The 23,323-nt window shown below is 41.2% G+C and overlaps 1 long non-coding RNA gene across 1 annotated transcript in view; it reads left to right on the top strand.

Moving 5' to 3' along the window:
* Window positions 1-12,585, top strand: part of LOC122806707 — a 614,103-nt gene extending 601,518 nt beyond the window's left edge. The window contains exon 3 of the long non-coding RNA XR_006365543.1: window positions 12,377-12,585. This is a non-coding gene — a long non-coding RNA (uncharacterized LOC122806707). The remainder of the gene's footprint in view (window positions 1-12,376) is intronic.
* The last annotated feature ends 10,738 nt before the right edge of the window (window positions 12,586-23,323 follow it).

Raw genomic sequence — 23,323 nt, 5'->3', positions numbered from 1 at the left:
TATATATGGGTCACCTTCAGGTGCCCGACAGCGGCTTTCGCCGACACGGAATCGACGGCGAAAACACAGGCAACGCAGATGACCGACAAGGTGTGAACCCGACGGACTCGGTAAGTGTGCGATCGAGTGAGGGATTTAGTGTTAGGGAGCGGACAGGTAAGTGTCGATAGTGAGGGACTGTGGGTTTAGGGGTGGGTTAAGTGAGTTAGGGTTAGGTGCAGGTAGGGTGAGTGTGCGGTAGTGTCGGACCTTGGGTTTAGGGGTGGGTAAGTGAGTTAGGGTTAGGGTGCAGGTAGGGTGAGTGTGCGGTAGTGTCGGATCTTGGGGTTAGGGGTGGGTAAGTGAGTTAGGGTTTGGGTGCAGGTAGGGTAAGTGTGCGGTAGTGTCGGACCTTAGGGTTAGGGTTTTGGTTAGGGATAGTGGATATGTTATGTAGTGTACTGTGTGTACGTGTAGTGTGTTGGTGTAATGGTTTTCGGTGTTTTGCGTTGTCGGTCTTTTGGCGTCTGTGATTAGTGTGTCGGCGAAACGCGATTTCGAGGATATAAAGGTGATCCATATATATATATATATATGTGTGTGTGTGTGTGTGTGTGTGTGTGTGTGTATGTATATATATATAATACATCAAATATTTTTTTTATACCTTTTTTGGGGCACCTGACATCGGGGGCAAGAAAAACTAAAGAAAATGGCATCGACTGCCTGTTTTATACCTCTGACGTCATGGAAGAGGAGACAGCAACCGACGCATAACCCAAGACTGTGGAATTCAGGCCAACTGAGGGCAACCTGCCAGCAGATTACCCAAATGTAATGACTGCAACAGTGAATACACTCTAACATCTACATTTATGGTAAGTGTACACAACTGTACTTTGTGTGGTGGGGGGGTTGCTTGGAATAGGGTTTGTGGTTTGGTTGGATTTGGGAGGACCAGGGTTTGGATGGATGTCTCCAGCGAGGGCTAGTTTATAGAGGGTGTTTAGGATATGTTTTACATACATAGTAAATTGCTTATGGTATCTTAGAGATATTTTATCTTTGAATGTGTTAGGTGTTTGATGATGGAGTGTGTGTATTGGGATGATGTTTTTGGCAGCAGGGGTTGTATAGTTGTAGTGTAAATGTTTAAGGCAGGGTGTTGAGAGAGAGTATAGTGGAAGTTGTTGGCATGTGACTGTGGAGCCTTGGGTGGATGTAATGTGAGCTAGAAGTACACAGGTTAGGATTGTTATTATATTAGGTAGCCAAATTGTTACTAGAATCTAGTAGGATAGCCAAATTGTTTTTCCTACTAGATTCTAATAACTCCTAACAATCTATAGACCTGATTTCAGCTGTGTTCTTTCTGGGTATATACTAGTTTGAAGCAGACAGTAAGTGGCAGTTTAAGTACCTTTTTGCCTCTATTTTACAAGTGGGCAATTCTAGTATATCTACGGGGTTACCTTTTTTCGCTAGAGCTTTATCTTGGTTTACTGATAACTAAAAAGAAAAAGTTAACTGGGGAATGTATTTACAACTGATGGGGGTGAGGGAGCAGCTGCAGTCCCTAGCCGTGGGTAGAGCGGCTGGTTTCTTCACTGCAGATGTGGCTAGTGTCCAAGGATTCAGCAAGTGGGGGACTGAGAGAGAGAACCTGATCGCAGGGACAGTGGTCACTAAATGAAAAGATGGAGACAAAAAAAAAAATATGTTAAGGTCTCTGAAAGACGAATGAGAGTGAAGTCCTGTAAGAAGCAATTGAAATGATAAATTATCACCCAGACAGAAAGGTATGTAATGAAGGTAATTAGTGGTGTGGATATTCCACCCCTGCCAAGCAATTAATGTGATGCTTGTGCACTGGCCCAGCAATCAAGGAGCCTCAATCCTCACCACTAACACCACTGAGGGGCGTCCATATAGGGAAAGGATAATAAATACACACACAGTAAAGTACAATTTCCCTTAAGAGCACACAGAGATCACAGTCTGGGACTGGTTTCTCCCTTTTTCTCCAGGTCCACAATAAGACTCCCCACTTCCCACAGCTATGGGGTCCAGATCACAGCCTAGTGGGCAAGCTGAAACCTCCAGCACCCTCTCTGTCCAACCATTGCTTTGTGTCCCTGCCCAAGTAGCACGCGCACACACACACACACACACACACACACACACACACACACACACACACACACACACACACACACACACACTTTGAGATGAGAGTTATATACAACCCCACCGACTCTCATGGGGAAGGCTGGCACAGGTTCTCCAGCTGTGCCCCTTTTACCCAGACCATATGGTAGAAATCACTGCCACCACCCAACTAATATTTATCGGCTACTCAAAGGCCCTTATGAAAGGGTGTCCAATTATACTGTGCAGTATTATTATCCAAATGGTAAGTGCGACTAAACATTCAAGGCTTATTTGGAGTGACTTCCTACAGTATCACTATATACATGCAGTGTACTCTTAGATCTTAAATTATTTCTACACAAAACAGCCACAGTTGAAAGGTTTAAAAAATATTTAGTCGTCGTCTTTCGGCATTTCATGGTTAAGGGTTGCCACAGCGGATCACCTGTCCGCTCATGATTGGCAGTGCAGTTTTAATGTGTCGAGTTGCCAGCCCGGTGCCCAACCTTCCACGAAAGGCACACACAGGCACACACTCACGCCTAGGGCCAATTTAGAGTATCCAATCCAGCTAAAATACAAGACAGTACATTTAACTAGTTAGTGCTAGTCAAGAGTTCTTCGATCACAGAGAAGTACTTTAAAATAATACAGTAGAAAAGTTCTGACATCACAGAAAACAAATTAGTCTAATCTTCCTATTTCCTAACTATATTTAAGAGAAAACACAGTTCTAAAATCCTACTTGTATATAGACGCAGGCAGAGTGGTGAGTTGGATGTTCTCAAGACAAATGCTGTCCTCCTTTCTGTCCTTAAATTGATAACACAGTACCACTGATTCATTTCAGATGCATAATTTCTTTCTGGTTCCCAGGCTAACAGACTCTCTGAAGTTAATAGCCCTTTTGATCTTGCAGCTGGTGAGGAACCAGAGCAATAAAAGAAATTATACATGTAAATTCTAGCCATTAACTTTGGCTTCAAAACATTAGGCAGAATGCCTTTATCTAGACATCTCAGCTCCGAGTTTTGACATCAAAGAATTAACTTATCCGCTTTGTTACAGCAGAGTGCACTGTTACATTTTTGCAGTTCCACATTTAACACCATTTTTTCCCATTTAAGAGAACAAGCCTGTGGCTTGTATTATTCTATCTGGCTAGGCTGGCAGCCTTCACCTATCTTCACAATGTCAACAAAAACTGTACAGTTTGCTTGTCACTGTCACTGCTATACCACTATGTTCCCAAGACATAAGACTGTGTGTTAGAATTACATGTATAACATAAAATGTGTTCGCAGTGGCACGCACACAACACGAGTCCAGCCATAGATTTTTCTGACTAATGTTATCAGAGCAAGCTGCTCCCTTCTGCTATTTTCGTGTCACGCACATAACTGTGGAAATAACTTTTTCAGTTGTATGTCTATAAGAGAAATAATGTGCAGAATAGAGTCAACAATGTAGCATTATAGGTCACGTGCAGCACTTAACTACGTGCGTCACATCCCTATGTTTTACCTTAAAGCATGGCCAGTGTTATGGAGTGACATGGTATATTATGCACAATTTCTTTTCTCACAGTGACCTTATGGTACCGAATGTAGGCAACTATGGTCTTTGGAAGGGCACCATGGCTCATTACACATCCTTTTATTAGCTACATTAATGTAGCACCAAACGGCATTTGCAGTTCACTGTGAATGACCATAGTGCATGTTAAAACATTACAGGTCGCACTGGCAATGGTACCCTGCTAAAGCCGTGGAAATGTCTTAACAGCTACAGAACCTAAACTTTCCTCTGCATGCATTCAGGGGGATTTGTTTTTTCCTTGCGTCAGAAAACCTGACTAGAGTTTACAGCAGATATCTTTTTTCCTTCCTCCTCCCCATTCAAAAAAAAAAAAAAAAAGACCAGATGTTCCTAAAGGTTCTTATGCTTCCACTGGTGGCTGGTAATTATCAGTTCAGAGTACCCTTTGATCTCACCACAGCCCTTATGAAGCTCACCAAGTGTACGGCAGTAGTAGCGACTCACTTGAGAGTACAGTGATTCCAGGTGTTTCCATATCTAGATGACTGGCTCAGTACGTCCCGAACAGGCGTCAACTTATGATGTGAAGAAAAAATGTTCATACATGTGCCCTTTTGCATATAATTATAAACTCCAAAAAAAAAAAAAAAGTCTGCAATACCAAGACTGTAGCTACTTGGTTCTTCAAGCTGTGGAATCAATGGCTTGAGCAGTAACATTTATACCATTGGCCAGGATTTTATATGTAACTTCTTCAATGGATGCTTGCCTCACAATGGTCATACGTCATTATCCCATGTCCATTTCAATATGAATCATCAGAGTATCTAAGCTAGATCTCAAGTGGTGGATTCAGTCAGATAAAGTTCTACAAGGCCCCCCCCCCCACCTGCAGCCCAAGGCCGTACAAAGCATGGATGTTTCCCAGCTTGGGTAGAGGGACATCGCCTGGGAAAGGCAGTCCAAGACATATCGTCCCCCGTGAGGCCAGTTTCTAAATCTGTGGTCTAGAGATGAGAGCAACACTATTAACGTTGCAGGCTTTTCAGGCTGTTCTCCCTTTAGAAACAGTTGCAGTTGAAACCAACATGTCAGTTAGCTGGTACTTGAACAGACAAGGCGGAACAAGATCTTACTCCCCTCTGTTGAGAAGTGCTCAGGAGATAACATGAGCCATTTCATCTAAACGCTTTTTCATATTACTTCACATTCCTGGGCAATTCAGTTTGATAGCACTTTACCCTTCTCAGTTTGTCCTCTTTCTTCCTCTTGAGTTGGTTCCTCAAGAATGTGAAGAATGATTTCACGTCAGTGGGGCCAGCCATGCTGTGATTTTTTTCGCCTCTCCTCTAAGCAGTAATGCAGCAGCTATTTTTTGCCCTGTTCCCTCAACAGGAGAAATCACTGAGATGCTCTTTTTTTTTTTTTTCAACATTCGCCACCTTTATCCATATCCTCATATTTCTCCGATTCCAGAAATTCTGCAGGAAGGTGCCAGGTTGAAGAAAAATTCATCATAGTTACCCCTTACTGGCCTCCACAGATTGTTTTCCTTCCTTTTGGCCTCCATTAATTCACCAACTTTGCATTTTAGATACAAATCCAGACCTACTGTTAAGAGTAATCCATCCACATAGAATCTCAAGCTGACTGCTAGGTTCCCCAAACCCATTAATAGATGGACAACCTATGCTCTCTGCACCTGTCTGGCAGATATCTTTCTGTAACCGTCTACAAGGAAAGATTTGGACATTGAGCTCTTCAAAATCATGTTGAACTCTGTTCTGCCCTGATTCATAGCATTCTGCAATTCTTAACTCTACCGTTTAACAAAGGAGCTACTATGTCTACAGTTTGTTTTGTCAGCAATTACTAATTTCCATAGTGGAATTTGTGATTCTTCACTAGCTTCCCAGAAGCTTTATAAAGCTTCCTTACAAGGCATACTTTTGTTAAGGCCTTTGTTTAAAGATCCTACTCCTCCGGTGGATTGGAATCTGGTATGGCAAACCATTATCCTTTTCCTCTTTGAACTTGTAGATGACTTGATTTTAAATTTCGTTATTCTGTCAGATGAATTTCTGATACTTGGGCCTTATCTGAGAAACCACCATATCTGATTTTTCACAAAGATAGTAAAGTTATGAACTGAGGCATCTTTTTGCCCCTAAGTAGTATATCAATTTCACTTTACCAGTATTCTTCGCAAAAGATGCAAATGGGGCGAAGAATGACTACTTTTATTGGATGTTTGTAGGCAACTACGTTTCTATTTACATAGAGCAGAAAGACATCAGGACTACAGACTAATTTTGTTTTTTTTTTTTTTTTTTTTTTTTTTTATACAGATAATGAAATTGGTAAACCAGGGCTCAAATTTTTGTAGACAGGTAGCTTACTGCTGCATCTGTTTTGTTTGTAACAAATTGGATATTACATTACCAAAACAAATACAGGCTCATTGAACTAGATCCATGGTAGTTTCCTCAATTTTAGAATCAAGAACATCCATGGATGACATTTGTACAGGAGCAAAGTGATCTTTTCCCAAGCCTTTATCAATTAGAAAATGGATTTGGTCTTGAAGTGGAGCATCATTGGCCTAGATGATGTTTAGGAGTATCCGTCCAGGAGTCCTCCCTGACTATAATTGAAAATTGACAACATCAGATAAAGAAGCTGTGCACTTGACATGACGTTCCATCTGTGATTTTCATTCCTCGTCAACTCCCCACCCACCAGCCCCCAACCTTTTGTTAGGTTTATTTTAGAAGAGTGAGCAGATCTAGCAAATATGTTGTATCTTGTGAACATTACCAGCTCCAGATGTGGCATTGCCTTCTTGTCTGATACTATGTATGAACAAAGTAAAGCTGCGGCACCACTGTGGAGGATCTGAAGAAGGCAACTGCCGAAAGTGCTTATCCACTTGTATTTATTTTTTGTTTTACTCTGAGTTTTATAGTTTTTATAGATCTTGTAGATTTTATTGTTTGAGTCTATTAAAGTAGATTTTAACCTCCACCGTGGTAGCACTGCTTTACTTTGTTCACACACAGTAGCTTGTTGGTAAAAGTTGTCTTTAGTGGCCCAAGGTGTGTTTTACATTGTTTGCCTTTTTTATATGATATGTATATGTGAAGTTATGAGAGCATGTTTCTTTTGTAGCTTGCAGACAAGATCTGAGGTAATGGGGGTTGGTGCATTATGGGTAAGGGTGAAGCTCGAGAGTTTCAAATTGCCTCAAGCTTTTGCAACGGCCGACACAGATCTGGGAGAGAGGGTCCGACCCATCATCAAGGAGGACTGAAGATAGACAACACAGATGGAACATTATGGTAAGTACAGAACTTTTTTTTTTGTGCTTTGGTGTAATCAAAACACAGTTGCTTAACAGTAGTCTTTCTAAACTCATGCATGTATTATTAAGGTGATCCCTTGTTTTCTTCAGCACTTTTGCAGTTGCGCCTTGTATTCTGTGAGATTTCCCCTAGTCTGCAATACGTCTGGGTACTTTTTAACCATATATCTTTCACTTCTACCTTTAGTTTTATCCCACTCCCTACTTGTATTTTCAGAAGAGTTTGCATCTTCCTGAATAATTTCCACTACCCATTCCTTTCTTTTCAATGGTTAAGTGGGGAAGAACAGTTTTCTAATGTTGAACATAGTACAGCTGTGTAAGTTAGTTTACCATAACAGTTTATGTTCTGATAGAGAACTATTGCAGTAACCATCCCCTCCTTCCAATTATCGTTTTTTTTTGCCAGGATATGGATGTATGTACTGTTAATTGTAGTGTTCTTTTCAGGGCCCTTCCTCCCTTTGTGGGGCAAGAAAGCTCTTAGATTTTCCCACTGCCTTTGTAAGGAGCTCATCTTGAACTACAGTGCTTGTGGAGGACACCCGTTCAGCTTTGAAAAACTGACTGTGGTGGCAGGGAGGGTATGCCCCATATATAGCATAGGCTACTGCAACACTGATCTAGTACAACTGTACTTTTTCTGTAAACCAAGTAGTCTGTCTCTAGTGTTGCCCTGCATCATGATTGTGATGGATTAGAGGTCCATAACATACGGTCGAGTAGTAAGTACTGAAATTGGGCAGAATTGAAACAATATCAAGGAAGGCAATGAAAATGAGAAATGCTATGTTGAGAAGTCTCAAGCACTGCCCCTCTGGCCTCTTTAGTAATGGGTGCTAACGCTGCCTCCTTCCCCCAGCCTCAAACCTAACCCTACACCCTAACCTCATTAAAATCTTCCCGTAACACTGTCAATACACAAGACAAACTCGTACACTCAAACGTAGTACACAGACTCCCACACAACACCCATCTTTCACTCATTCTTGACCCTAACGTACACCCCATACCAGTGTCGACATTCCATACCATGGACCTATCCACCATTTGGCCATCTGTACTGTCGACATTAAATCCCATCCCTGTGTTTGTTGGACAAATGTACGTGTGGTAAAATGCAGGGGACCCATGTGTGTGTATGTCTGTATATGTTTGTTTATAGGTGTGTGTGTGTGTATAATATATAATGTGTGTGTATATATGTGTGTCTGTGTATAAAATGTATATACACACACACACACACACACTAAGCCCAAAGCATCATCAGCTGCTTTTTAGTTTTCAGTCTAGATAGCCTTGGATATGGTAGAACATACAATTTACAACAGGTAAGGAATGTTCAACACCTAACTTACAAATGTGGAAAGTTTTCTCCTGGAAATTTTTGCATAGAGGTTTTTACATGCCTAGTAAGATTTCTAAATTTAACTCTGAGCAGGTGACGTGTTGGAGATGCTCTTTAAAATGCAAGGCCGATTGGTCTCGCATCTTTTATGATTGTTCACACATTAAGAAATTTTGGAATGATATTGAAAATTTTCTCCAAGCCATCTTTACTGATTCCTTTATATTATCACAACCGTTAATTTTTCTGAATGTAAATGAATCTGTTGTATGGAATAACAAAAATAAGTATCTTCTTTGGACAATCCTAGCAGTAGCCAAAACATGCATTTTTGGACAATTCTAGCAGTAGCCAAAAAATGTATTACAAGAAGATGGAAGTCACCCTCAATTCCAACCTTATAAGATTTCAAGACTCTCTTGGTTGAAGTAGCATCGATGGAAATAAAAGTTAAAGAAGCAAGAATATGTCCCAGAAAATGGATTAACAACCCCTGGACAAAAGTTTTATCCCTTATTCAGTCATTGAATTTAGATCTATATCCATCAAATTAGTCACTTTTAAGGTATGAATGAATATTATACTCTTCTTTATATCTATAATATTTCATACAGTGCCTGAGGCCTTTGTAAAATCTGTACATAGTTTTATCATAATTTTGTTGTTTAAATGATTGTTACTGAAAAATCAATAAAAAACTTTGGAACAAAATAGTGTGTATTTGGTAATGTGTATATTCGGAGAGATTTGATTTCATTATTGTCAGTTTGGCATTTTATTTTTAAATATTTTTGTGCAGGCAAAAGTATGCTGATGTTAAGAATGGGAGTGTTAAATTTTATGTTGATGAGAGTATGAGTATTTCTTTGTTTTACGTTGTAGGTTAAATTGAATCTTTTGTGTTTAAACTCTGCATAGTTGCCTTTTGGATGAATGTTTGCTGGGTGTGTGTCTTGTCTTCTCTAAGTAGTTCAGTGTGCTAACTTTAATGTGCTACAGAATTTGCTATGTTGCTACATGCTGTTGCATGCTGATCTTTTGATGTAATGGATTTCATGCTCAAGGTTCTGGTCATACGTCCTTTGAAATTATGTTTAGGGAATTACAGCGAACTGTGTGCTTAAGGAATTTAATTTTGATTTGTCGGTTTTGGGGACACGTAACTTGCTGTTATTTGGGATTAGCAGTTTCTGTTTTTTGATTTGTTGGTCCACTGCTTCACAGTTGCCCATTTGTCAGGGTAGGCCAGAAATTAAGCTGTGGGAAATAAACTGTACAAGTAAAGGCATTTTAAAACAACAGACTTGGGTTGCACTGAAGTTTAACAAAGAAACGAAGCACACTTTAGGTAGTAGTTTGTAGAGTTGAGATTGATTATCAGAAACTAATGTATGAAGTGATAAGTGTAAGCCCTGCGGCTGTGCTTTGCTTTATTGTATTATTCGTATTTATCTGTTGGTGGGAAGAGGTAGTAATAGGAGCACCACCCTTTTGGGACCTTCACGTTGTGCTGGAAAAGGTAACCTTATCCCTTTTTGATGTTAGCCGAAACAGCTGGCTCAAAAATGCTTACTTGGACATCCTTGCCTTTAACCTGAAATCCATGTAAGGAACCTTCCCCAATGTTTCATAAGGACAGGATTTTCCTCTGTACCAACCCCTCCTTTATTCCCAAAGTGATGTCCGAGTGTTCCTTGAATAAAAGCTTTGACTTCTCTGTTCTTTCCATGCCCACAAAACTAAAGATGAAAGGATTTTACATTCTTTATATGGGCATAGACTGCTCAGATTCTGTCTGGTCAGAACTAAATCTTACAGAAAATCTATTTGTAGCCTTCGCAAAAGGAAAGGAAGGAAGGAAAAGGTGCAAGTAGACCATAAGCAAAAGGATTGCTAACTGCATCTCATTTTGTTCCCATCCGTGAATGCCAGCATCCCGTAAGGTCAGGACACACACCACTAGGGTTATATAACAATTGCTACCACTGCATCTAGGGTGATCCAGTCTCTCAGTATCTTGGAGGCAGCCACCTGGACTTCTGTCTACATGTTTTCCAAGCATTCTAACCTATGTGCTGCATGCAGGGCTAAGGCGGGTTTTTTGTTAGCCATCCTGCAGAAACTGATTCCTCCCAGTCCAGCTTGTGGCTATCCTCCCAATCCTTTGTCTAGCTCTGGAAGTCTTGCCAAGAGTTGTTACTGCAGTAATGAAGTGTGAAGAAAGTGGCACAGTTGTGTTAAGTATTTGATATAAAAGTAGATGTTCGAGTACCTTCACTGCTGCAGTGCCAATTCACACTCTCCAGCCCCCTTCTTTCCTCACCAAAGTTGGGGTGAGTGTCTGTTCACTCTGTCCTTTCCTTCTCTTCTGTGGTTTGGGGAAATATCTGGGCAGGTCGTGCTTATGGACTACCATGGTGAGCGGGTGTTTCTCTTCAGGTATAAGAAGGACCTGAAGGTGATGCTAGCCGACGACTCTGTGTACGTGTGACATCCTGATTTCTTATGGGATGGCATCCACTGGGCCATGGTGGAAGGTGAAATTCTCTGGTATTCGGTTAGCCTCTGGATTCTGCAGGCTTGCTCTAATCCAAGTCCCAAGAGTTGTTACTGGAATGGTGGATTTTCATGAAAAACTAATTTGTTGCAAGCACTCAACACAACTATACTTTTCCTGACTTTTGTTTTATCTGCTGCAGATTATAAACAGTAAAGTGGCTCCCAAACGTGAAATTTCTAGGCAGAAAACTTATGCAGAACAGTTGTTTGTGCCATGGTTCTGAAAAGATCCTTGCAGCTCCATGTAGAAAACTGCATGTTATGTACAGAAAAAGTAATTGAAGTACTTCATGGTGAATGTATCCTAGTAACAAAGTGGATGACAGTCGTTCATTGCGGTATTAAATGCATGTGTCAACTGCAAAAAGTTGGGGGGAGTATCAGAGGGATGCCTGCTGGTTAGACCCACAGTGCTTTTAATGTAAACTTTGCTGACAAGGCAGCTGTTTTTCTTAAGGAAACCTTTGTCATATTGCAGCAGTTGTACTGTGCTGCATTTGTGATTGGGGCTGGCCAGTTCAACGGTGTTCCTTTTTCTGTGCATTTGGCTCTGACGATAAAATCAACAGTATTTATAGTATCGTGATGTTTATATAGTGTCTTAATATATGCACAGTCCTGCAAAGCTGCATTTGAAACCTGATTGATGTGTGACGAGAGTGGGAAGTATAATTATAACTAGAGAGGAGGAACAAGCTGTCAGTCATGAGATTGATGTGCTTAAGGAAGTGAGCAGAATTGGGTGAGGTGTATGACAGTTAACTTGTATTCTATTTTGTAATAGTAGATTGCGACATTTCTTGTGATGCACCGCCATCCAGTACTCTACAAATGCAGTACGTTTTGAAAATGTAGTTCATAGTTATCTTGGTGTTTTATATATATATATATATATATATATATATATATATATATATATATATATATATATATATATATATATATATATATATATATATATATATATGTGTGTGTGTGTGTGTATAATATTTTTATTATTTTTTTAATATTTATCTAAAGCAATCTGTCTGGAATGCTTTTTAACCATTGAACTGATAGAATTGGCTTAGACTAAGTCAACAGCTCATTCTCTCCTTTTTGTATTTTGTGTTGGGTTTTCACTCGTGAATGATCAGCAGGTGACAAAGTTGCAGTCCTTATTGTTTTGTGGTAAAAGGTTTAAATTAATAAGTCACAGGCAACCACACATGAAGGTTGGAATGAGCTTTTAACTGTGTGCAGGTTTTGGTTGAGACTTTGTCCATACCTCCATGATGTTCATTTAATAGAATCCTGTTTAATACTGCTTATTTGTTCTTTTCTGTTCACTTTAGCATTGAAAGCAGTATATTGTAACTTATGGAATATGCCGTTTGGTAGAATGTTTGATCTTTTTTGAGTTTGACGTTTATTTAACAGCTCTTATTCTTTGCACACAGTGTTTCAGCTGCCCAGCTTTTGTTTGTGGGGTGACGTAAGAGACCAAGGTATTTTTTCCAGTGCAGACAGGATGCAACCCTGTATAATGCGCAAAGGGGAAAGGAAATGGGTATACGGTGTTATGTATTGGCTGTGACTGAAAAAAGGCGTAACATTGAGGACTGAACATTTGACGCACCATATTAAAGGTTAATATCTTTTTGATATCTGAATTTGTGTTCTGGAATATCAAGTGGCCCTTCACTGTTAACAAAGCTTTAACTTTCTAAACTTGTGGAAGAAAGTGCTGAATATTATGGCAGGTGGAAAGCGTCACAAAATAATAGTGGCAAAACAAATGTAAAAGGCGTAAAGCTGTATCTGAGTTGAATGGGGTTTCTGAAGAGAGGACAAGCCATCAAGAAGACAGAGCTGTAGTTTGATAGTCTTGCTAGCTATAACTATGTATGCAGAAATGCTTTGCTTGCAGACCCAACTGTACTGCAATTTGCCGGATGGAGTACAGTTTTGAGAAAGAAACACACAATTATTTTTCATATAATTTAACTCTTACTGTATAGTGTGCTGTCTGTTCCGTCTAGTAGGAATCGGACCTTGTTACTCTGATCAGATTTATAACAGAGTTAGTTCATCCCTATGGGGCCCATGGCCTGTTTTCGGGGCTGATGCAGGGTAATATATGTATGCATTGAGGAAGTGTGCACTGTCAATTGATGAAATTCTTTTTTTTTTTTTTTTTCTGAATGTGATGTGGGAATGTTTAGCATCCATTAAACCTGTTGCCAAGTTGTGGATATTGGCTTTTCATTGGAGGTTAATATGTGCAGTTTTGCAGACTTTATTTCACCAACACACCGGTAAAAGATGTTAAAAGATTTAACAAATGTTCTTCCAAGAAAGTGTGAATGTCACAGGGGGGGCATTGTTGAAACATTTTAAAAACAAGGTTCTAACCGTTGAGAATGGCTGCTAGCTGCCAGTTGTCTGGTGCTAATACCCTACTCTCAGTTCTGCCTACTTTTTGTTAAAAAAAAAAAAAAAAAAAAAGTTTGATCCATGTCTTTTTTAATGAAGCGTTTTTAAGATCTGCAGTTCTGTACTGCCCTTTTTGCTGCTGTTTGTCAGTGTTCTAGAGCCTAACTGGGAGGGATCCATCCAACAGTGGGGTGCACTGTTGAAGGAGAATGGTATGTTTGGTTTGCTGTGACTTCCTGCAAGTAAATGAAGTGAAACAGCTAGAATAAATAATTCGGTTCAGTTGTTTGCAGGTGGCTGTTAAGTTCAGTAGAATGTTGTTCATAAGTTGTATTCACTTCACTTAAACATAGTGAGATCCTGTTTAAATGTACTTTTCATTTTTAATTAAAAATTTTTTTGGAGGAGGGTGCTGTCAGCAACTGGTATGGCTTGAAGTTCTCAAACTTCAGTGCTCGAGTTATAAAGTTTCATACCAATTTGAATGTTTTTTTTGTCAACCTGGTTGGTCGTACTAGGCATGTGGGCTGTTTTCAAGGGTGTCTGTGGTGGTATTTATACTGACTAGAGGAAATGTAGGATAATTCACTCTAAGCTTTTGGACAGCAGAGTAGGAGATCGTTTTCCTGGAAAGAGATGAAATGGCATCAAATATGTCAGAGCATGTTGATATGATGAATTATACTGTGGAGAACAAAAATGGTGTAACCACAAATGCACACAACTGATACAGTGGTGCAGAATGCTGTGGTGTTGGCAGAAGACTGTCGTTATGACGTCCTGTTAAATAACATAATGGCTAAGGAAGAACTGACTGGTTTGGTAACATCTAGTTCTGAGGTGGTGGACTGCTACCTTCAGGAGAGTAGAAGTACAGTTGAATGCAGCCAGGAAGTCAGGAAGAGCTAGTTGGAAAGGTGGATAGTAGAGAGAGAAAAGCCAACAATGCAAATTAGGACTAAAGACTTTGGTATAATTGGGACAAGCTTGTAAGACTGCTGGGGTTAAGGCAGTGGATATTTGTTCCATTATTCCTTTGGGGAACGTGGTTTTGTAAATTAACACTTTATGGATAGTATAGACATGAAAATGTGCATCTGTGTAATGAAAATTAATTTTCAGTTGCTGTGAATGTTTGGATCGAACGTATTCAGTTTAGAGTGAGCGTCTTAGACCAGGATATAAAACGTCATTATTTTGTGGATGTATGTAAAACGTCTTAAAGTGAATAATTGAATATTGTGGATTGAAGCATGCAAAATGTAGGTACTAACACTTGCTTTACTTCTCATTCATGCTCCGCATTTACCATGTGTTGTGAAGGTTAATGGAGCAAGGTGGCCTGAAAGATCACATTGGTCAGCCAAAAAAAAAAAATTAATCTGGGGTTTAAAGTCATTTAATAAGCAAATGTAATTGATTTTGAAGACTATGACCAGAGGGGGCATACTGTAAAGTACTGTTTTCAAAATGTATTATGGATGGACATGGTGATTCGATTGGGAAGGGGGAGAACAGGAACCAAGTGATACTAATGCTAAACTGGTTAACGAAAATTTGAGTGTTATACGAGGGGACGGTGATGTGGGGAAGGATGAGGTAACATAGATTCTAAAATGATGGAAAGTAATTTGAAGGTATGGTGGATTTTGCTGAAGACTTCAGAAGCTGATATGTCTGAAATGGTTGGAAAAACTGAGTGGGGGAAGTGGTGGCAAGAGAAAATAAGTTTGTTTTACAGTGTGAAGGGCATGGTGAAATAAAATAGAATCTATAGGAGATGTGGTTAAATATAGAAAGGGAAGGTGCGACAAAAAATACAGAAAAAAGGTAAGTGGTAATTTTTCTGTTACTATCACAGAATGTTAAATATGCACGAGGGGACACTAGTCGTAGAATTATTACTTGGGATTTGGTTTTTGGATGTATGTTTGATGTACAATATTTAAACTAGAACTAAAAATGCTTTAGAATGCTGTTTGGTAGATAGGTGGTATGGAGCATGGGTTTAAGGATACATGTTCTGAGGTAACATTTTTACATGCTTCTGAAACAAAGGTTTCTGATACATCTGAGAGAGAGCAAGGAGGGGTATTAATTGTTATGAATTTGAGGATGGGTACTTTGGGCAATAATTACATTTGCCTCTACTGCAATTAAGGAAGGACTAAGGATGTTTTAGGAGCGTTAACTTGTAGGAGTAAATATGGACACTAATAAGTGATTTTTAATCTCAACATTTCTGCATATATGAGAGGTGTAGGTAGTGAGTTTACCGTTTCTCTGCACACCTTGTCTTCGTATGGTAGTTGGAGAAGGCCCTTATGTTTTAAGTGGAGAAATCAACAAAATGAGATTTTAAAACTAATACAGTAAATGAGGTGGCTGGATGATGTACAATTGTAAAATTCTTTGGTCACGCAGCTGTTTGATCTTTCTTTGTTGAAGAAGAATGTGGGGTTAAAAGGTTATCTGGGGTGTGTGCAGGCTTAAGTTTTGAATGAAGAGAGAGGCAGGGATTATTTGATTTTTATGAATGATGGACTGTGGTGGATAGCATTCAAAAGTAAACCTAAGAGCGCATATAAGGACATTGAGAGGGAATGGCAGTGTGGCAAAGAAGTATATTTTAGAAAAATAGGGGGGTTGGGGCAAAATATTTAAGGGTAGGAAAGAAGAGGTTACAACATTTTATGTAAACTGGTTAAATGCAATGAAGAGATGATGTATACCTGGGAATCACATCTGTGGGGAAGAATAACTTTTTGGGGAGTAAAGATTATTTGTGAGGGAATGTTAGGCTGATTAGTAATAGGCCAGTAAAGCAAGGAAAACAGGAGACCCTTGTATGTCATCATTATAATCTAGAATGTTTTCCTTCAATCACTTGTTTGTAAAACACATTTTTTAAATGATGACTGTGTTATTAAAGGATAACAGGAATAAGAAATTTGTATGTTAACCCGATTTTTGTGGAAGAAAGATAAATTAAGAAACTGATGGGACAGTTTCATTGTGTGATGTTAATTACAAGATTGTGCCAGTTTTACAAGAGAGATTTGAGGAAGTTAAAAGTGAAGTTTTGCAGAAGGGATTAAATTGAATAAAGTGAAGAAATTCAAAGTATGTTGGTAATAGTTTAAAGAAGTGGCAAGATAACCATTAGGAAATATGGGCAGCCAGTGATGTAGCGGTTAACATTGTCGCTCTCCCGTTCCATTCTTGGCTGGGGTGATATCTTCTCTGCAAAGTCTGTGTCCTCCCTGCTTTCACGTGGGTTTCCTCTAGGTGCTCCACTTTCCAACAACATTCCAAAGACCTGCATCTGGAGCATTTCTCCCTGGGCCTCTATTGAAAATGGGCTGTGTCCCAATCGGACTTTCCCGGTAAACAAATATTAAATAAATGTGTGGATCACCAGAGTGAGCCCTGAAACATGGATACTGAATGGCCAAAAGATGTATGTACTAAATCAAAGTGGCAATTTAAGGCATGTACTAAATCAAAGTGGCAATTTCTTGGAGAATTACTTTTTCTGTGAGGTATGGTGATTTTGGGGGTGGTATGAGTAAGTTCAGGGCTTGTCCCCCAAAAACAGTGATGTTTGAGATTCACTGTTCTGGACTTTTCAGCCTTTTTTTCCTCCAGTGTGCTGGAACTCGCCATTTCGAGTGTCAATGTTTCAGTAGGGAGATGGCAGTGTAAAATGGTGTGTTATGAAGGCTTATGACAACTATCAGTCATATTTGGTTGTGGAATATTTTGAAGCAGTATGGAATTTCAGGTAAAAATAATTGTTTTTCAAAGGAGTATGTGAAATTGTATGGGTTAGCGAATGGATGGGTAGAAGGCATTTAAGATTCGGAAAGGATCTTGGTAGAGTTTCAGTATAACAGCAATGCTGATTAGTGTTTTTTTCCTTCTTTCATGCAGTTGGGTGCCACTCATTAGTCACGTGGTCTATCTACTTCTCCAGGACCAACTTCTGTAAAGTTTGGGTCGATGACATTGAGGCTTCTTGGTTCATAGATTCATAGGTGTGTACTAGGCTAATGGCCCTGAGGCCTTTACAAGCCTAGCAATAGGATTATCCTGGCATCATGCCACCCGACCTTCCTTCCCAGTGCCTCTGTCGAGTAGGGCGACTGGTGTTATCCCCAGGGTGAATTTTCTATTTCCCATCCACTCATCAAGATTTCTCTTGAGGGTCGATGAGGTGCTCTGCTTGACAAGTATGGGAAGGTTATTCCATAGCATTGGCAGTCTCTGGGTTATGAACCTGTCCCCTCCGGTACGTTCTGTTGATTATAGTAATGAAGTTGGTCTCTGGACCGTGTGGTGTGGAGGGATTGGGATTTCTTTAGATGTAGCATTTCTAACAGAGCTGTGTCAGGCTTGGCTTTGTAAGTCGAGCAGAGATGGTCTCTAAGTAGGTGATATGAGACAGAGAATATTTGGAGGTTTTTTTGAGTCTGTCCATACAGGACAAGTGTTTAAGGCCTAGGATCCTCTTTGTGAGGTACTTTTGCGGCCCCTCCAGTTGTTGCAGTTGTCTAGTGAGGTAAATGCTAAATGGGGCATTGTACTTTATGATTGGCGTAATGAGGGAAGAGTAGAGGGAGACCATGACCTCTTTCTTCCTGGATGCAAAACCCTTGGTAATGAAATGTGCTTACATAGAAGGACTTTCTGACCACAGTGGCAATGTGGTGATCAAAAGAGAGGTTGCTGTCAACCTGTGTTCCCAGATCTCTTGTAACGTCTTCTGCGTTCAGTGGACTACCATTAATGTGGTAATTCATGGGAACTGGGGTTTTCCCAAAGGAGTTGACACATTTTTTGGCGTTGAGCTTAAGGCCATGGATGTTATTAGTGTTTCACTGTTGCAGTCATCACACTTGGGTTATCTGCCTGCAGGTAGCAGTCGGTCGGCCCGAATACCAGAGTCTTGGGATTTCTGCGTCAGATGCTGTCAGCTCTTCCATGACATCAGGTCTATCAAACATGCCGACGCCATTACCTCAGCTTTTCTTGCTGTACGGGAGCCCGAAGCAGTTCACAAGTGCCGGTTGGCCACTACCTGAAATTTTCGTTTTTCGAGTTTCAAACCTGAAGTCTTCTAAAGCAAAGTACCCCATTGGGGATCCTTTTTACTTGCTCTAACCAATGTCAGGGAAAAGTTAACAATTGTCTTGCCTGTGGAAAGCAAATACCTCACAGAGATTTTCATTCTTGCTGTGTCACCTGTTTAGGCCCAGACCACCACATCCCTTGCTGTCTGTTTTGTGCCTTGTTCAACACCCAAACTATTCATTGTTGGGCTATCTTTGTCTAAATTCTTTTGCTCTCGTTCTCCGTATTCTGAAATGGCTTCAATAAACCATCCGACTACCGATCTTCCGAAAAAATGCAAGGATAAAGACAGAGACGGACCGCATAGGTCCAAAACTGCCGACAGTGCTTCTGTTAAGCTAGTCGCCAGTCTGCCGGTACTCGGCGAGGCTCTTTCGCAGCCCCTGTTACCCGCTTCTACAGATTTGTAGGCCTCTACCGAGACCCTTTCTGAGTCCAGTATGCCGCGAGATGCTTCATCGACTGTGGAACATGCGGATGGATGTCTCTACTTTGGATGGGTCCGGAGCCGCTGTGCAGGCACCGGCTTCTGAGGGTGTATTCCGACCTTCCGATGTTCGTATTAAACAGACTACTTCGTTAATGACTAAAACTACAGAATTTCTCAGGCCCAGAGTTCACACTACGCCTAGGAAACAGACGACCAAAGCGCATTTTCAAGCTCTCATGCCACAGATCAAATGCTTGGATGGCTGAAGACCTTATTACTTTAATTGGGAGAAGCCAACCTTCCCTCTCTAAAAGACAAAGAATTGATTTTCCTTCTGATTCTACAGACCACGAGTCCGATGACTGACCCCTGCAATTAGCAGGGGATACCCTTCTCTACTTATGAGGATTCAGATGCAGAGGATTTCATTCCTTCTGCCCAACCCAGAGGACTTTTCTTTTGGTGAAACCTTGCATATATCCTAAGAGAGCATTTCCGCTGGGAATGCGAGGACTACCCACAGCCCAAAAAGACTCTGGAATTTTTAGACTTGCCTCTAGCTATACCCCGTCCTGGATATTGTAGATATCTTCATGGAATCAAGTCTTATAGGTTCATAGGTAGTTACTAGGCTATCGGCCCAAGGGCCTACGTAAGCCTAGCCAACAAGGTTCCCTGGCTTACGCCACCCAAGAAAGTTAATTTCCTGTGCCACTGTTGAGCAGAGACATAGAAGTGATCCCCGGGGTGTATTTCCTATTTCCCATCCACTCATCAAGATTTTTCTTGAGTGCTAATGAAGAACTTTGCTTGACATAGATGGATAGCCTGATGTTCTTCGTGTTTCACTGTTGCAGTCATAACTGTAGGTGTTCCTGCCGGCAGGCAGCCCGAGGTCTGCCAGAATTCCAAAGTCTGGGTCCGGCGTCGGCTGTACCAGCAAGTACCCTGACGTCAGAGCGCAGAGGTATAAAGCTGACAGCCGACGCCATCTTCTCCAGTCTTTCTTGCCGTGCGGTAGAAAGCAGCTCACAAGTCGTTGGTTGGCGCATTCAGAACAACGTGCTTTGATTGTTGTCGGTCTGAAGTTTTCTACTTCTCTTCTCAAGCTAAATACCCCGTTGGGGAAACCTTTTTCTTGCTCCTCCAATGTCAGAAAAAGTTAATTGTATATTGTGTGGAAAACAAATACCTCATAAAGATTTCCACTCTTACTGTCTACCTTACTTAGGCCCTGACCACGACATTTCTTGCTGTCGGTTTTGTGCCCGGTTTAATTCTCGCACTATCAAGCGTAGGTACGATTGGGCTTTGAATTATTTCGGTAGACGATTCAATTATAGGATGTCGTCGGATACTTTACCGACAACCGGAATTCAAAAGAAACGCAAGGACAAGGATAGGCCTCCGAGGTCCAAACAGAATTCTTCGCAGCCGGAGCCGGGTTCGGCGGTCGTCAGTGAGGCGCTTTTGCAGCCCCTGTCGTCCGCCACTTCTGAACCGATGGCCGACACGGACTCCCATGGGGAGCCATCTAGGCCTAATATTTTATCTGCTGCAGGACCTTCGGACGTCGCTCCTTCAGATGGGTCTGGAACCGCTGTGCAGGTAACGGCTTCTGAGGGAGTTTTCAGGCCTTCTCATATAACTATTTCTACAAAGACAAAGGCAAAGACAAAAACTCCTGTAAAACCAAGGGTTTCTTCTCAAGCTGCTTCGGATTCAGCTCCCAAGTCCCAGAAGCAATTACTACGGATGGCTGAGGATTTACTTACAATGATTGTGTTCTCACCCTCCTCCTGAAAAAAGGCCTAGACAGGATTTACCTTATGATTCCTCTGATCAGGCTTCTGTGTCTTCTGTCTCTTCCTCTGACCAGGATTACTCTTTTCCTCCTTATGATGATTCAGATGCAGAGGACTCTATTCCCTCTGCTTCTCCCCGTGAAGATTTCTCTTTTGGGGAAACCTTACATGAGATGAGAGAGCATTTTCATTGGGAAGGTCAGGATTATTCTGCCTCCAAGAAGAGACTTAGGGAATTTCTCCTTCTCCCTCAACACAGACCTTTGGCTATTCCTCCTGTACTTTGATATTGTGGATGATGCTTTTTCTGAAGCTAACCTGAATCCTGACTCCTTCCCGCCTGCTCCTTCTAAGCCTGATAGATTTTAGTGTCCCTGATTCCCATCAATTCTTATTTAAGAACCCTTCTGCAGATCCTGAAACTATTTCTCAGGGTTCTAAAGCTGCTAAGGCTGCTTCATCTAAAAATCCTATTCCTTCTGAAAAGGATTCTTGTGCCTTGGACAGGTGGGGCAAAAAGGTTTATACTTCGGCTACTCTTTCTATTAGAGCTTTAAATTGCCAGTTTCACATGTTCAAGTATCAGCAATTTCTTTTGTCTGTTTTAAAGCAAAGGCTTTCTGCCTTTCCTGCATGTGCAGAGGACAAGGAATTACAGGATGTATTGCATGCAACTGAACAAGTTAGCAAACATAGTTTACATTGTGGTTTTGATGCCTTGGAAGCTTCTTGCAGGGCCGCAGCCTCTGGTACTGTTATCAGGAGACATGCTTGGCTTCGGGAGCAGAATTTACCTGAGCAGGTTAAGGCTAAACTGTTGGATGCCCCTGTTCAACATGATGTTTTATTTGGATCCAGGGCTGAGGAGGTTATTAAAAAGATGGAAGAAAAAGCGAAATCTATGCACTGTCAAAGATTTCTTACAAGTTCAGCCTCCTAGATTTTCTAGAAATTGGCCCTCCAAAAATTGGTCCTTTCCCACATCTGACAGGCCTCAAAGAGGAAGATATAGACGCTCTAGAGGCCGGGCGCAGACACAGGCCTCTTATAGGTCCAGACAGTGGACTGCTTCTTCACCTAGAAGGGGAGAAGACAGACCTCAATCACAAAAGAAGCAGACCCAATGACTCCCTCTGTTGGGCTACAGGTCCTCCTTGCCTGGAAGCTCCTCTCGGAGGAAAACTTTCTATTTTTTACCAAAATTGGACTCCTATTACCCAGGACAAATGGGTTTTGGATGTGATTTTAAGAGGCTACAAATTCCACTTTCATACTCTGCCAAGGTCTTACGGTTGGCCAGATCTGCCAAAACATCAATGGTCAGAGGCCTTAAATCAGGTGGACGCTTTATTGGCCATGAGAGCCATAGAACCTGTTCCACTCCCAGAGATGGGAAAGGGTTTTTATTCAAGACTATTTCTGGTCCCAAGAAAACAAAACTCATGGAGACCTATTCTGGACCTCTTAGTATTAAATACGTTTCTGGAAATTCCAAAATTCAAGATGCTTACTCTGCAACAACTTCTTCCCATGCTCTCCCAGGATGCTTGGATGGTGACATTGGACCTGAAGGAGGCCTACTTACACATTCCCATCAGACAGGAACGCAGAAAATACCTCAGATTCAAGGCAGGCTCGAGACACTTTCAATTCTCTGCACTGCCCTTTGGCTTATCTACTGCGCCCAGAGTCTTTACCAAGTGCCTGGCTCCAGTAGTAGCTTATTGCAGACTCTAAGGGATTCAAATTTACCCCTGTCTGGACGACTGCCTTATCCAGGCGGACAGCAAGGATCTTTTACTTCAACATCTGCAGTTTGTTCAGCGTCTTCTCCTACTACTGGGATTTTCAGTGAACACAAAAAAGTCACATTTGATCCCCTCTCAACAAATTATCTTTTTGGGCGCTCTTCTAAACACAAGCTTGCAAAAGGCCTTCCTGACTCCAGAAAAGCAAGTACAACTGGCATCAATTTTCAAAACCTTGGCTACTTTGACTCAGGTCACTGCAAGGAAATTCTTGCAGGCTTTGGGCTACATGGCTTCTTGCATCCTGTTGATCCCAAATGCAAGGCTTCATATGAGAAAACTTCAATGGTACCTAAAGAGTGTATGGTCTCAGCATTACCACAGTCTGGATACAGTGATACCTCTGATTCCCTGCCTCCAAAAAGAGTTCCTTTGGTGGTCCAGGACTTGTTCTTTAAACGAAGGAAACCCCTTTCGTCTGCCTCATCCTTCTCAGATCATAACCACAGATGCTTCGGATTATGCTTGGGGAGCTCATTTTCTAGACAACTGCCAGCAGGGCTCTTGGCCAAAGAAACATCTTCACTGGCACATCAACTTGAAGGAAATGTTGGCAGTCCAAAATGCTATTCTAGCCTTCCAGAAACTTTTGCAACCAGGACATCTTCTGATTCGTACAGACAATACCACAGTCATGTGGTACATAAACAAGCAGGGGGGCTCTCACTCTTACCCCCTTTGCAGACTAGCCATGAGTCTATGGGACACGGCTCTAAATCTGAATCTGCATCTTCAAGCTCAATTCATCCCAGGAAAACAGAATCTCTTAGCAGACAGCCTAAGCAGAAATCTTTT

This window comes from Protopterus annectens, chromosome 7.part0 (genome assembly GCF_019279795.1).
Source record: "Protopterus annectens isolate FY-2018-M chromosome 7.part0, PAN1.0, whole genome shotgun sequence".
NCBI lineage: Eukaryota > Metazoa > Chordata > Ceratodontiformes > Protopteridae > Protopterus > Protopterus annectens.
The sequence above is the reverse complement of the archived record's forward strand: the minus strand, read 5'-3'. Positions and strand labels throughout refer to the sequence as shown.